The 12,038-nt window shown below is 43.0% G+C and overlaps 1 protein-coding gene across 2 annotated transcripts in view; it reads left to right on the top strand.

Annotated features, from left to right (window-relative positions):
- Positions 1 to 111: 111 nt before the first annotated feature.
- LARGE2 (LARGE xylosyl- and glucuronyltransferase 2) overlaps positions 112 to 12,038 on the top strand; it is a gene marked incomplete at its 3' end in the record, with an annotated part of 49,463 nt that continues 37,536 nt past the window's right edge. Inside the window, exon 1 of one of the 2 annotated variants that reach the window (XM_081329217.1) lies at positions 112 to 191. Of the gene's footprint in view, positions 194 to 12,038 lie in introns of both variants that reach the window. The other variant, XM_081329216.1, reaches the window with a different exon arrangement.

Below are 12,038 nucleotides of genomic sequence, written 5' to 3'. Positions count from 1 at the left end.
GCGAAACCAATCGAGCCCTGAGCGAAACAGCCAGAGGGAGAATGAGCGGAGCGCGGGGAGGGTCAGACTAGCGGGCGCCCGCTTGCTGGAGGAGGAGGAGGAGGAGGAGGAGGAGAGGAGGAAATTTTACCAGGGCTGGAGAGAAGGCGCGCGCCGTCGTGGCAGCAGCGCGCGCGCGCGCCACTGCCCAGGTGTGAGTATTGCGCGGGGACGCGGGTGCCCCAGACTTTGCTTGCACAGCGCCGCCGATGTTGCCCCAACTCGGCTCTGGCGTCGGTCGGCGCTTGGTTGCAGCTCCTTCTCAGGCGCGGCTGCCTTCGGCGAGCGGATCCAAAAGATTGCCAGCAAATTTCGCTTTTGCAGGGTGGGCTAAGCAGGAAAGCGCTAGGTCAGGGGTCGGCAACCTCGGCTCTTTTATGACTCGTGGACTTCAACTCCCAGAATTCCTGAGCCAGCTATGCTGGCTCAGGAATTCTGGGAGTTGAAGTCCACGAGTCATAAAAGAGCCGAGGTTGCCGACCCCTGCGCTAGGTGGAGGAGGAGATTGGCTCGGGCGAGGACTGCGATGGGGGAATGTGCCGGCGACGCGCCCCCCCCCCCTTTGCCCCGCTTTGCAGAGGCTGCCCAGCAGGTGTCTAATACGGTTTGTCCGGAACTCACACGTGTCATACAACCCGCCTTGCCTACCCTACAAGGTTCCATCCAGAAAAGGTGCCGGAACTCCGTTCTGAGCGTTCTGTGGCCAAAAAAAAAAGCCCTGGTCCTCTCTTGGGAGAGGATATGTGGGGGAACGGCCTGACGTGGGGGGATACCAGAGGCTGGTCGAGGAAGTCTCCTGTCCCTGAAAGACCTTACCGTAAAAATAGAAGTCCTCTCCCACTTTGCAGCACCGAGCGGCACGTGGTTTGGTGGCGCCCTGTGCTAAACTGAAGTAATAATAGTTCGAGCTATATATAATAAGTGTCTGCTTGACAATGGTGCGTGGCCGCTTGTCTGTTTCGCTAACTGCTACCTTTGAAAGTCTGTCTCTGACTTGATCGCGTGTCTTTATTTAGAAGTAAAGCCGCGGCTAGAATTCCACGCGTCTTTGCCTTAGAAGCAAATGCCCTAATAAACTCTTGGGAGGCTGACTTAAAAGTCAATCGGGACGTCGGCCCAGATACTTAATTCGATTTTTATTTTTTGAGAGAGAAATAGCTGAGAGAGATATTAGACTTGGGATTTATTTATTTGGGGATATCTCGCCCCTAAACTCTAGAGCAAAAGTTTCCCAAATTGTGAGGTTACGTATGTATTTCACTAACCCTGCCGATAGCGTTCAGGGGAGGTGTGAAGAACTTTTAGTTACATCTTTACAATAAATCCAGCTTTCCCAAAGTTTCGTTGTATTTTTTTTTCATTGTTCATTTTTGGTGTTTGGATTTTTTTAGGTGAGGTCTCTCTATATTTATTTTATTTTTTATTTTAATTCCATTTATATCCCGCCCTTCTCCGAAGACTCAGGGCGGCTTACAAGCTTAGCAGTAGCCTTCATTCTATGTATATGCCTGCTTATTATATGAAGATTATACACTAAAGGACTTGTGACTTGCAAAAAGTTTAGGAACCCTTGCTTTGGAGAATAATATAGGTAGTCTTCACTTACTGACCATTCAGAGACTGTCAAAGTTACAATGGTATTGAATGACTGGTTATTGCATTGTCCCCACAGTCGCAGGATCTCAATTCGGACACTTGGCAACTGACAGATTTGAGACAGTTATGACATCCCATAGCACATGATCACCATTTGCCATCTGTACTGCCAGCTTCCAATCAGCAAAGTCAGAGGGGAAGCCTGCAGGAAGATAATGACCAATGGTGATTCATTTAATGACTGCAGCTGGAATTGACAAATTGCCATTGTAACTCAGATGCGGTTACATCATTTTTCACATTACAACCAGATGGTTTAGCAATAGAGTTGCAGATCACAACTGCAGTAAGTGAGGACTACATGTATATAAGGGCTTCATTTGCTTCCAGATGTGATAAACTGGGCCTCTCATTAAAGAAATCTCTTGAACTAGGAAGCTCACAGTTACCAAATGAACACTGTTGTTGAGGATTCTGTCTCGGTGTATCTGTGTGAAATAGCAGTCCTGGTGGTGAAAAATGCAAGTTGGAATTTATGTGGTTTACTTTTTACAGATGAAGAGTTAAATTTATGAGTGTGAAAAGCTGGACATTTGCTTAGTTTCATCAAGGCTCGTGAAGGATTTAAATTAGTACAAAATTAGCATATCCATTCCCCTTGCATATGCATTTCCATTTTTATCATTGTGCTCCTTGATTTTCATTACTGAAAGTTGAAGGTCATTTGCATTTTTAACTACACAATCCCAAAAGATAAGCATCAACAAATAAACCAGTTCTGGCTGAGGAAGGGAATATCATCCAGAATTATCGGTGAACATTCCAGATCCAGGTAGCCCCCAAATCCATAGCCACTCAATCTTGCTAGGATTGACCCTGAGCCTATTCTTGACTTGGTCATTGCTTGCTCAGCCTAAGATTGATATCTAAAGCTGGTTATCATCAACATACTGATATGATACCCAACCCCATGTTAGTAGGTGACCTTACCCAACAGCTTCATATAGATGTTGAATAGCAGTGGGAAGAGAGAAGAGCCCTGAGAAACCTCACACAGCAAGTGTGGAGGCCTGGGTATCTCCTTCTAAACCAGCACCCAATGAAATTAGCTATAAAGGATGAAAGAATAATGACTTCAATCTTAAGCTCACTACTATAAAACCCCTGAGCCAGTCCAGAAGGGTACCATGATTTGTGGTATAAAAGGCCACCAAGAGATCAAGAAGGGCTACTATCAGCCATCCATAAGTGCAATCAGTGCTGTACCAAGGCTGAAACCCAACTGAAAATGGTCATTGGAATTTTCTCTCCACAGATTCTTTTCCCTCCCTCTGGAGCTACATTACCTAAATAATAAAAAAAGCGTCTTTATCTCTGATTTTTTTAAAATTTTATTTTATTTATTTATTTTAATTCCATTTATATCCCGCCCTTCTCCGAAGACTCAGGGCGGCTTACAAGCTTAGCAGTAGCCTTCATTCTATGTATATGCCTGCTTATTAGGGCTTTCACACACACACACACCCAAGCGGCATTATTACAAAGTCAGCTTAATTGCCCCCAACAATCTGGGTCCTCATTTTACCTACCTCGGAAGGATGGAAGGCTGAGTCAACCTTGAGCCTGGTGGGATGCGAACCTTCACTAATTGCAGGCAGCTGGTGTTACTTAAGGAGGCATTAGCCCACTGCTCCACCAAGGCTACTTTAATCTTTTAATGGCACCCCCATTCTCTATTTTTTCACCCAACAGACTGCTGGAATAGGAAATGGCTGCTTTTGCAAGAAGTCAGGGTAAAGAACTTTTGACATTCAAAGGCTGATGCAGCCTTAGGGTTACATCCCTGCTGTTAATCGTAAAGTACACACTGTAGTTTATCCCAATCAGGTGTCTGCTAAATTTGTTTAACCACACCTTCTATGTCTCCCAGCCAGTTGGAAATGATGGGATTTGAGGTAACCATTTTCAGGAGGATACCATATTATGGAAGACTGCAATTTCACTAATTTAATAGACATCCTTCCCAAATTTATTAGCAATTGTATTCTCAAAAGTATGTTTTTTAAATCCACCTCTTTGATGACAACTTAGAAATTTAAGCCTGTGTGAGTTAAAAATATTATTTAGCAATAAAGTAGTAGGACCTGGCTTGATTTCCTTTTGGTTTGCAACTAACTGGAAAATAACCCAGTGGGGCCTGCGGAAACAAAGAAGTGGTATCTTATTAGTAGCCTTATGCTTCTGATGAAGGTTGCTTATAGAAGCATCAAAGATGAAGAGGGCTGTCAAATTGCTGTGTATATCCCTGAAGTATATCCCACACTTCTGTTGGCCAAGTGCCTCATAGGTCCTGGTTACAGAAGCTTTCAATCATTTCATAAATTGTGTAATCAATGGTAATGCACAAGAGATGACATTTCCAAGCCCAGGATGACTCAGCAGTTCCAGGTGAGGATTCTATCCATTAATGCAACTTGTTTTGTTGTCAGCAACTCTGCAACACAGCTGCAGTTTATCCTACTGAGTAAGACTGCCGTGGGCAATTTACTAGAAAGTTGGGCCTGAGGGTTACATTCTTTTTGTTAATATCATTGGTGTTTGTGGCTAATGTGATAGTAGACATCTGCCCTTCTCTGTTTATAATAGGCTGATGCTGATAATTCAGAAAAAAAGATTTATGTGAAATATTAAAGCTTTACCTTGGAGATACTGTAGAAGTAGATATTACAATGGTGAATTCTTCCTCCCAACCTCATATTTGTAGGGGTGTAGGATTGGCTTGTAATAGTGAATTAGCAGACTGCTGTAGGGTGTACAGGCTTAATCTTACCAATACCTGACATTAGACATTTACAAACCTAAAGGTCTTTTTCAAAGAACTGACAACTAAAAGAAAGGTCAAACATACCTTTCTCATCCAAATGCCAGTCATCTATGCCAGCAGTTTAAAGCAACAACAGCCTAAATGAATGATGCAAGAAAAGCTTGTATTAGTACTCTTCCCACCCCTGCCATCCGCAGGCCATGCATGATCCCTTAGATTCCCTGATTTCCATCCCTGAATGATTTCTGGCACTGCTTTATCAATAATCAACCATACTGAGCCCCAAAAAGCTTAAGCCCAATTGGGGATCCCAAAATGGGGGAGCAAGGGGAATTTCTGTGCCCCAAACTATATTGTTCAGGTAGTCTCTTAGTTTTCGTGTTAGGCTACAAGCAGTCGATTAACAACCATTCATTCAATTAATGTTCAGAGTTGCAGCAGTGCTAAATGAATGGTGGTTATACCTGATACCCAAAGTTACAGTTTCTGTACCCGGTTCCCACAGATCAAAATATAAGTTAAGCAGTTAAGGAAGAGAACAGGTATGTATGATGTAATTCAGGAGTCCCCAACCCCCGGGCCGTGGACTGGTACCGGGCCGCGGCATGCCAGCAACCGGTTTGCACAAATAAGCAAAGCCCCATCCATGGGATGAAGGCAGCACACAAAACCATGCACTCTCTGGTCCATGGAAAAACCTTTCTCCACGGAACCAGTCCCTGTTTCCCAAAAGGTTGGGGACCTCTGATGTAACTGCTTAACTTATATTCTTCACTTAAACAAGAAGCAGTAGAGATTAGTGTCTTTCTGTTCCTTTTAAGATCCAAAATGCCAAATTATTCTGAAAAACAAAATGAATTAGTAGATATGTTTTCCTACTGTGGCAGTTTTCAGGCAAATGGAGCAATTATTTGGCTTTTCAATTTAATAGATTGTGTGGCATCTTTGTAATTCCAGAAGCTAAATGGAGATAGGACCCTTACGTCAGTTGCAAAGTTTAATCCATCTACCATCTACAGTATAAATGATTCAGGGGATTTGTGAAACAAAGAATTTCAGTGTAAATTTTACATGGTGGTGCTGCAGATTTTTGGAAATTATTGAATGGCATAGTAATAGCTGGAATAATTGTTGACTTTATTAACAAAAATGGTAATTGATAAACTTTCTTAAATTCTGTGAATCCGGCTTGAATAAAAGTTAGAAGCTTCAGCAAGTGAATGGATAAAATTATTCTGAGACTAAGTATTAAACTTCTGAATTACACAAAAAGGTTTAAGAATTTTTTACTACATACTTTAAATATTTTACTTCACTTACATTTTCACTTGTGCTAAAGAACAAAATAAATAGTTTTGAAAGCACTTTTCTATAGTGGTAAATTTGACAAAAATATGAGTTACAAATTTATGTATTTTATGAGTTTTCAATACAACTTTTGAGATATGGTTGGATGGTTTAAGACTTCAGGGGTAGGCAACCTTGGCTCTTTTATGACTCGTGGACTTCAACTCCCAGAATTCCTGAGCCAGCCATGCTCAGGAAGTCATAGCTGAGCCAGCAATGCTCAGCCACCAGTCATAAAAGAGCCAAGGTTGCCTACCTCTGGTTTAAGTGATACAGCAAAATCAGTTGCTTTGTTTGCCTGCTGCTATTTATAGGAACACTGCCCTGCTCCTGTCAGTGTCGAGTAACATTCAGTATGGGAAATACAGTATATTCTTATCTTCAGGTATTTTCCCTTCTAACTTTTTCAGAAGCAATTCCTTGCAATACCAGGAGCTGACCACTTTCCCCATTATATACAACTTACTGGACTACTTGAAAGTTGTTATCCCTCCTGTATGAAGATGAATAAAAATTCAAGCCAATTAAATTGTGTGAGCTGTTTAGAAACACATTCAGTATGCACATCCCTACTAGCTGGAGATTAGGAGACACTATCCAGCAAAATAAAGGGCATGAGGTTGTGAAAATGTTTTTTTCAGAAAGTAAGTTGGATGGAAATATTGGAAAGGAACTTGACTAACCAAGCTCCCTCTCTACCTAATAGGTTATTGGTATATATTCAGCATAGGAATGTAGGAAGATTGTAAATCCTTAGCTGAAATAAAGACAGGCATCCTTGGCCTTGTAATATCTATTATTGTTGTTGTTTTTCACTAATCAAGGCTAGTTGCAATGAAATGATTTCACCCCCAAAGTAACACATTTTGTGGGGCTGTAAAATGTCAACGCGGTGGCTCAGTGGGTTAGGACGCTGAGCTTGTCGATCAGAAGGTCAGCAGTTTGGCGGGTCAAATCCCAAGTGCCACGTAACAGAGTGAGCGCCTGTTACTCGTCCCAGCTTCTGCCAACCTAGCAGTTCGAAAGCACGTAAAAATGCAAGTAGAAAAATAGGGACCACTACGGTGGGAAGGTAACAGCGTTCCGTGCGCCTTTGGCGTCTAGTCATGCCGGCCACATGACCACGGAGACGTCCTCGGACAAGCGCTGGCTCTTCAGCTTTGAAACGGAGATGAGCATCGGCCCCTAGAGTTGGAAACGACTAGCACGCATGTGCGGGGGAACCTTTACCTTTACCTAAAATGTCAAAAATCTAGCAGAGCTGGACCTGGTCATAAACAGTGAGGCAACTTCAAATTTTGGGGGGGGGGGGTGAGTTTTGGCAACATTGGGGAAGAAGAGGCTCAGGCTAACCCCTGCCCTCCTATATGTGTGCTTGCTTGCATAGCTATTGTAAAGGGCACAAAAGCCTTTCAGCTGCAAATTCCAGTAGCCAGATGTTATCTGTTGTTGACTTCTTGGTTGCCTCCCTCTGGATAAAAGAACTAGGAGCTCACTTCTGATCTAGGGGGTGGGGGGTGGGGGTGGGGTTGGATTTGATGTTTGCCAGATTTTTGAATGGGAAATTCTAATTCTGCAGTTTTCCATTCTATTGTGAATGAATAATGCCTTCTCTGAGCCCTTCCTTTAAAATTGTGGTTGCCTGTTTTCCTCTTTACCTCTCATTAGTGCAGGACCTGGCATGTTTGCTGCAGGCATCCTGTTTTTTCCCCCTTTCTTCTTTCTTTCTGTGAGCCTTGATTGGATTTGTCAAGACCTTTCCTTTTTTCCCCCTGTCTATTGAAGTTTGAAACAAAAAGAATGGCAGGAAGGAAAGCGCCTAAGAGGAGGATTGATCCAGGAGAGAGAAAGCTGTTGAAGAGATTCCGATCCCTTTATTATTTCGGAATTGAAAGAAAGAGAGAGAGGTTAAAACCAGCGGCAATATCTTCTCCTTTAGATGCTGGGCTCCGTTAGTGACATGGTTTTAGCTTAGGTAGTAAAATTCTAGTAAGGCTGTGAAAATTGCTGAAGGTACTCTTGGTGTTGGACTCAAATGGAATTACTATCTCGAGGCACAAGATTACCCTGTTTATTCAATTTGAATTTTTATTGACTGGAGTAAGAAATGCAGAATACGATTACTGTTGTTTATCCCTTGACAGTAAGAACACTAAAGTCCAAGGTTCCCTAATGTATTTTGAATTGCCACTATTCTTTAGTATTTCCTTTGAGTATGATCTGAGGTTGCTGTATTATTCCCCTGCTGCCAGGACTAAAAAAAATTCCTTCTCTCATATCAGCAAATAACAGGTAAGCACAGAATTCTGTTGGTTTTTGTTCATTGTATGAAATGCCAACAAGATCACCAGCTAAATCATAATTAGGTAAGGGGGTGAGCAGTTGCCTTCTGTGCCTCAGCCTTCCAATCAGGAAGTCTCACCTGGATCGCCCCAAGAAAGCCAAAGGATGGTCAGAATGTAGCATGATGGCTCAGCTTTTGCTTATACCAGAAACCTCTGCAGAGAGGAATTCATGCTGACCTCAGTGAGATTCAAGAAAAACATTGTCCTCCTCATTATATTTTCCATAGGGGAGGGAAGACTCAGAAGTGGCTTAAAAAGCATGATATATAACGGCCGTACAAAGTCCTCCACTATTAAGTATGGTGAAATATATAAAGATACAGTTAAAAACATGACCTTTTCTCCAGTTTGTTTCAATGCCTCATTTATGGACTTGAGCTTTCTTAATCATATATTGCACTTTTATGTCTTTTTGACCCCAGTGGCTCACCACAATTTTGTATGTATGTTTCTACATGTATGTGTGGTTGGAGGATGGGCTATGAGGATAATACCGTGTTTTAGATGTGAGGAACCTAGTTCCATAAAACACTGTCTTTTAATTTTCAAATTTGTTTGCAGTTCATAGATATAGAGATATAGAGATATAGATATAGATACACAAATAAGGGACGCGGTGGCTCAGTGGGTTAGGACGCTGAGTTTGTCAATCAGAAGGTCGGCAATTTGGCGGGTCGAATTCCCCAGTGCCGCGTAACAGAGTGAGCGCCTGTTACTCGTCCCAGCTTCTGCCAACCTAGCAGTTCGAAAGCACGTAAAAATGCAAGTAGAAAAATAGGGACCACTACGGTGGGAAGGTAACAGCGTTCCGTGCGCCTTTGGCGTCTAGTCATGCCGGCCACATGACCACGGAATCGTCCTCGGACAAACGCTGGCTCTTCGGCTTTGAAACGGAGATGAGCACCAGCCCCTAGAGTTGGAAACAAGTAGCACGCATGTGCGGGGGAACCTTTACCTTATAGATACACAAAGAGAGGAGTTGGGCAGTGCAAATTGTTTCAATTACCTTTCTTCATAGAGATTTCCCTATTTTCAGTGTGTTGCTTCTCTTTAGACCAAAGAGGAGACCTGTGTATTGCTAGGATACTAGAGGACCAGAAATAACTCTTCCCAGTGAGGATCTATGGTGTGTGGGTGGCATTTGCTACATGCTGTATTTGTGCCATTGCACATGGAAAGAAACACCAACTGTGCCTGCTATCTGTCTTTGCCTGGGTATCAGGTTTTCAACACAATCTCTTGACAACTTGGAACACTGCATTCCAAGGTGACATCTCTGTATTATTTTTTTAAGGAGCGAGCAGCCCCAGGTTTAGGCTACCATTTAAACAGTTTCCTGTGTCTTCCAGATCACTTCACCAAACAAAATCCCTACCCTGAGCAGCATTTTGGAATGTGGCTGCTGTATGCTTGTGTAACTGGATACTTAGCCTCTGTATTGCTTGGTTCCTTTTTTCTTTTTTTAAGTGAGCTATTTAGGGTCATCCTCCCGAAGAGTATATGGTTTGTTTGTTTGTTTTTCCCTGAAGGCAGAAAGAATGATGAAGGGGTAAAGGAACTGGGTATTGTGGAAGACACAAACGATCCATGTGCAGGAGAGATCCCAAAAGAGCATGACGTCAACAGAGCCTCAAGCAATGTCAGATAGCTTTACAAAAGCTCTGGTCTCTATACTTGCCAGTTTACCCATTAGCCTAGTGTAGGCAACCTTGGCTCTTTTATGACTCGTGGACTTCAACTCCCAGAATTCCTGAGCCAGCATAGCTCAGCTTGGAAACCTCTCCCTTTCCCCTCAGCATGGCTGGCTCAGGAATTCTGGGAGTTGAAGTCCACAAGTCATAAAAGAGCCAAGGTTGCCTATCCCTGCCCTAGAAGAATGTGGAAAGCCATGCCTGCCAAGTGTGCCTATGCATAAAATTTTTTGCATAAAATCTGTCATATTTATGGGAACAGTGTATGTATGATGCAGAGGAATACTACTAGGTCTTGAGCAGAGCTAAAAGTTAGACGGTGCAGCTAGAGATCTCCTTTTCTTTGATTATTTATGTAGGGCCACTATCTCAAATGGAGGCAAAATATATGTGTCCCAGTATAATGTTGCACCCCTTCATGGATTACTGCCTTGTCGTGGCGAAGGGGCTTGCGTAATTCAATGAAGCTATGAGCTATGCCGTGCAGGGCCACCCAAGACGGACAGGTCATAGCTGAGAGTTCTGACAAAACGTGATCCACTGGAGAAGGAAATGGCAACCCACTCCAGTATCTTTGCCATGAAAACCCTATGGACAGTACCAAAAGGCAAAACGATATGACGCTGGAAGATGAGCCCCTCAGGTCGGAAGGCGTCCAATATGCTACTGGGGAAGAGCAGAGGGCTAGTACTAGTAGCGCCAGAAAGAATGAAGCGACTGGGCCAAAGCCGAAAGGACGCTCAGCTGTGGATATGTCTGGTGGTGAAAGGAAAGTCCGATGCTGTAAAGATTTTTTCTCCATAGGAACCTGGAATGTAAGATCCATGAATCAAGGAAAGCTGGACGTGGTCAAACAAGAGATGACAAGACTGAACATCGACATCTTAGGTATCAGCGAACTAAAATGGACAGGAATGGGTGAATTTAATTCAGATGACCATCAGGTATACTACTGCGGGCAAGAATCCCTCAGAAGAAATGGAGTAGCCTTCATAGTCAATAAAAGAGTAGGAAAATCAATACTGGGATACAATCCTCAAAATGACAGAATGATCTCAGTTCGAATCCAAGGCAAACCATTCAATATCACAGTAGTCCAAGTCTATGCCCCAACCACCAGTGCTGAAGAGGATGAAATTGACCGGTTCTATGAAGCCCTACAGCACCTTATAGAAGTAACACCAAAAAATGATGTCCTTATCATCATGGGGGATTGGAATGCTAAAGTAGGAAGCCAAAAGATAACTGGAATAACAGGCAAGTTTGGCCTTGGAGTACAAAATGAAGCAGGGCACAGGCTGATAGAATTTTGTCAAGAGAATACGATGGTCATAGCAAACACTCTTTTCCAACAACCCAAGAGACGGCTCTACACATGGACATCACCAGACGGTCAACACAGAAATCAGATTGACTATATGCTCTGCAGCCAAAGATGGAGAAGCTCTATACAGTCGGTAAAAACAAGACCAGGAGCTGACTGTGGCTCAGACCATGAGCTTCTCCTTGCAAAGTTTAGGCTTAAACTGAAGAAAGTAGGGAAAAGCACTAGGCCACTCAGGTATGAATTAAATCATATCCCTGCTGAATATACAGTAGAGGTGACAAATAGATTTAAGGAATTAGATCTGATAGACAGAGTGCCTGAAGAACTATGGACAGAGGTTCGCGACATTGTACAACAGGTAGCAACCAAAACCATCCCAAAGAAAAAGAAATGCAAGAAAGCAAAATGGCTGTCTGAGGAAGCTTTGCAAATAGCTGAGGAAAGGAGGGAAGCGAAAGGCAAGGGAGAAAAACATAGATATGCCCAATTGAATGCAGAATTCCAGAGAATAGCTAGAAGAGATAAGAATGCCTTCTTAAATGAACAGTGCAAAGAAATAGAAGAAAACAATAGAATAGGGAGGACCAGAGATCTTTTCAAGAAAATTGGAGAGATGAAGGGAACGTTTCATGCAAAAATGGGCATGATAAAGGACCAAAATGGCAGGGACCTAACAGAGGCAGAAGAGATTAAGAAGAGGTGGCAAAATTACACAGAGGAACTATACAAGAATGAGCTTAATGTCCCAGATAATCACAATGAGGTGGTCACTGACCTCGAGCCAGACATCCTAGAATGTGAGGTGAAGTGGGCCTTAGAAAAGCTGAGCAACAACAAAGCTAGTGGAGGTGACAGTATTCCAGCTGAGC

Source organism: Vipera berus, assembly GCF_964194415.1.
Source record: "Vipera berus genome assembly, chromosome: 1".
In the NCBI taxonomy this organism is placed as follows: Eukaryota; Metazoa; Chordata; class Lepidosauria; order Squamata; family Viperidae; genus Vipera; species Vipera berus.
This window is presented reverse-complemented; position numbering and strand designations above follow the sequence as displayed.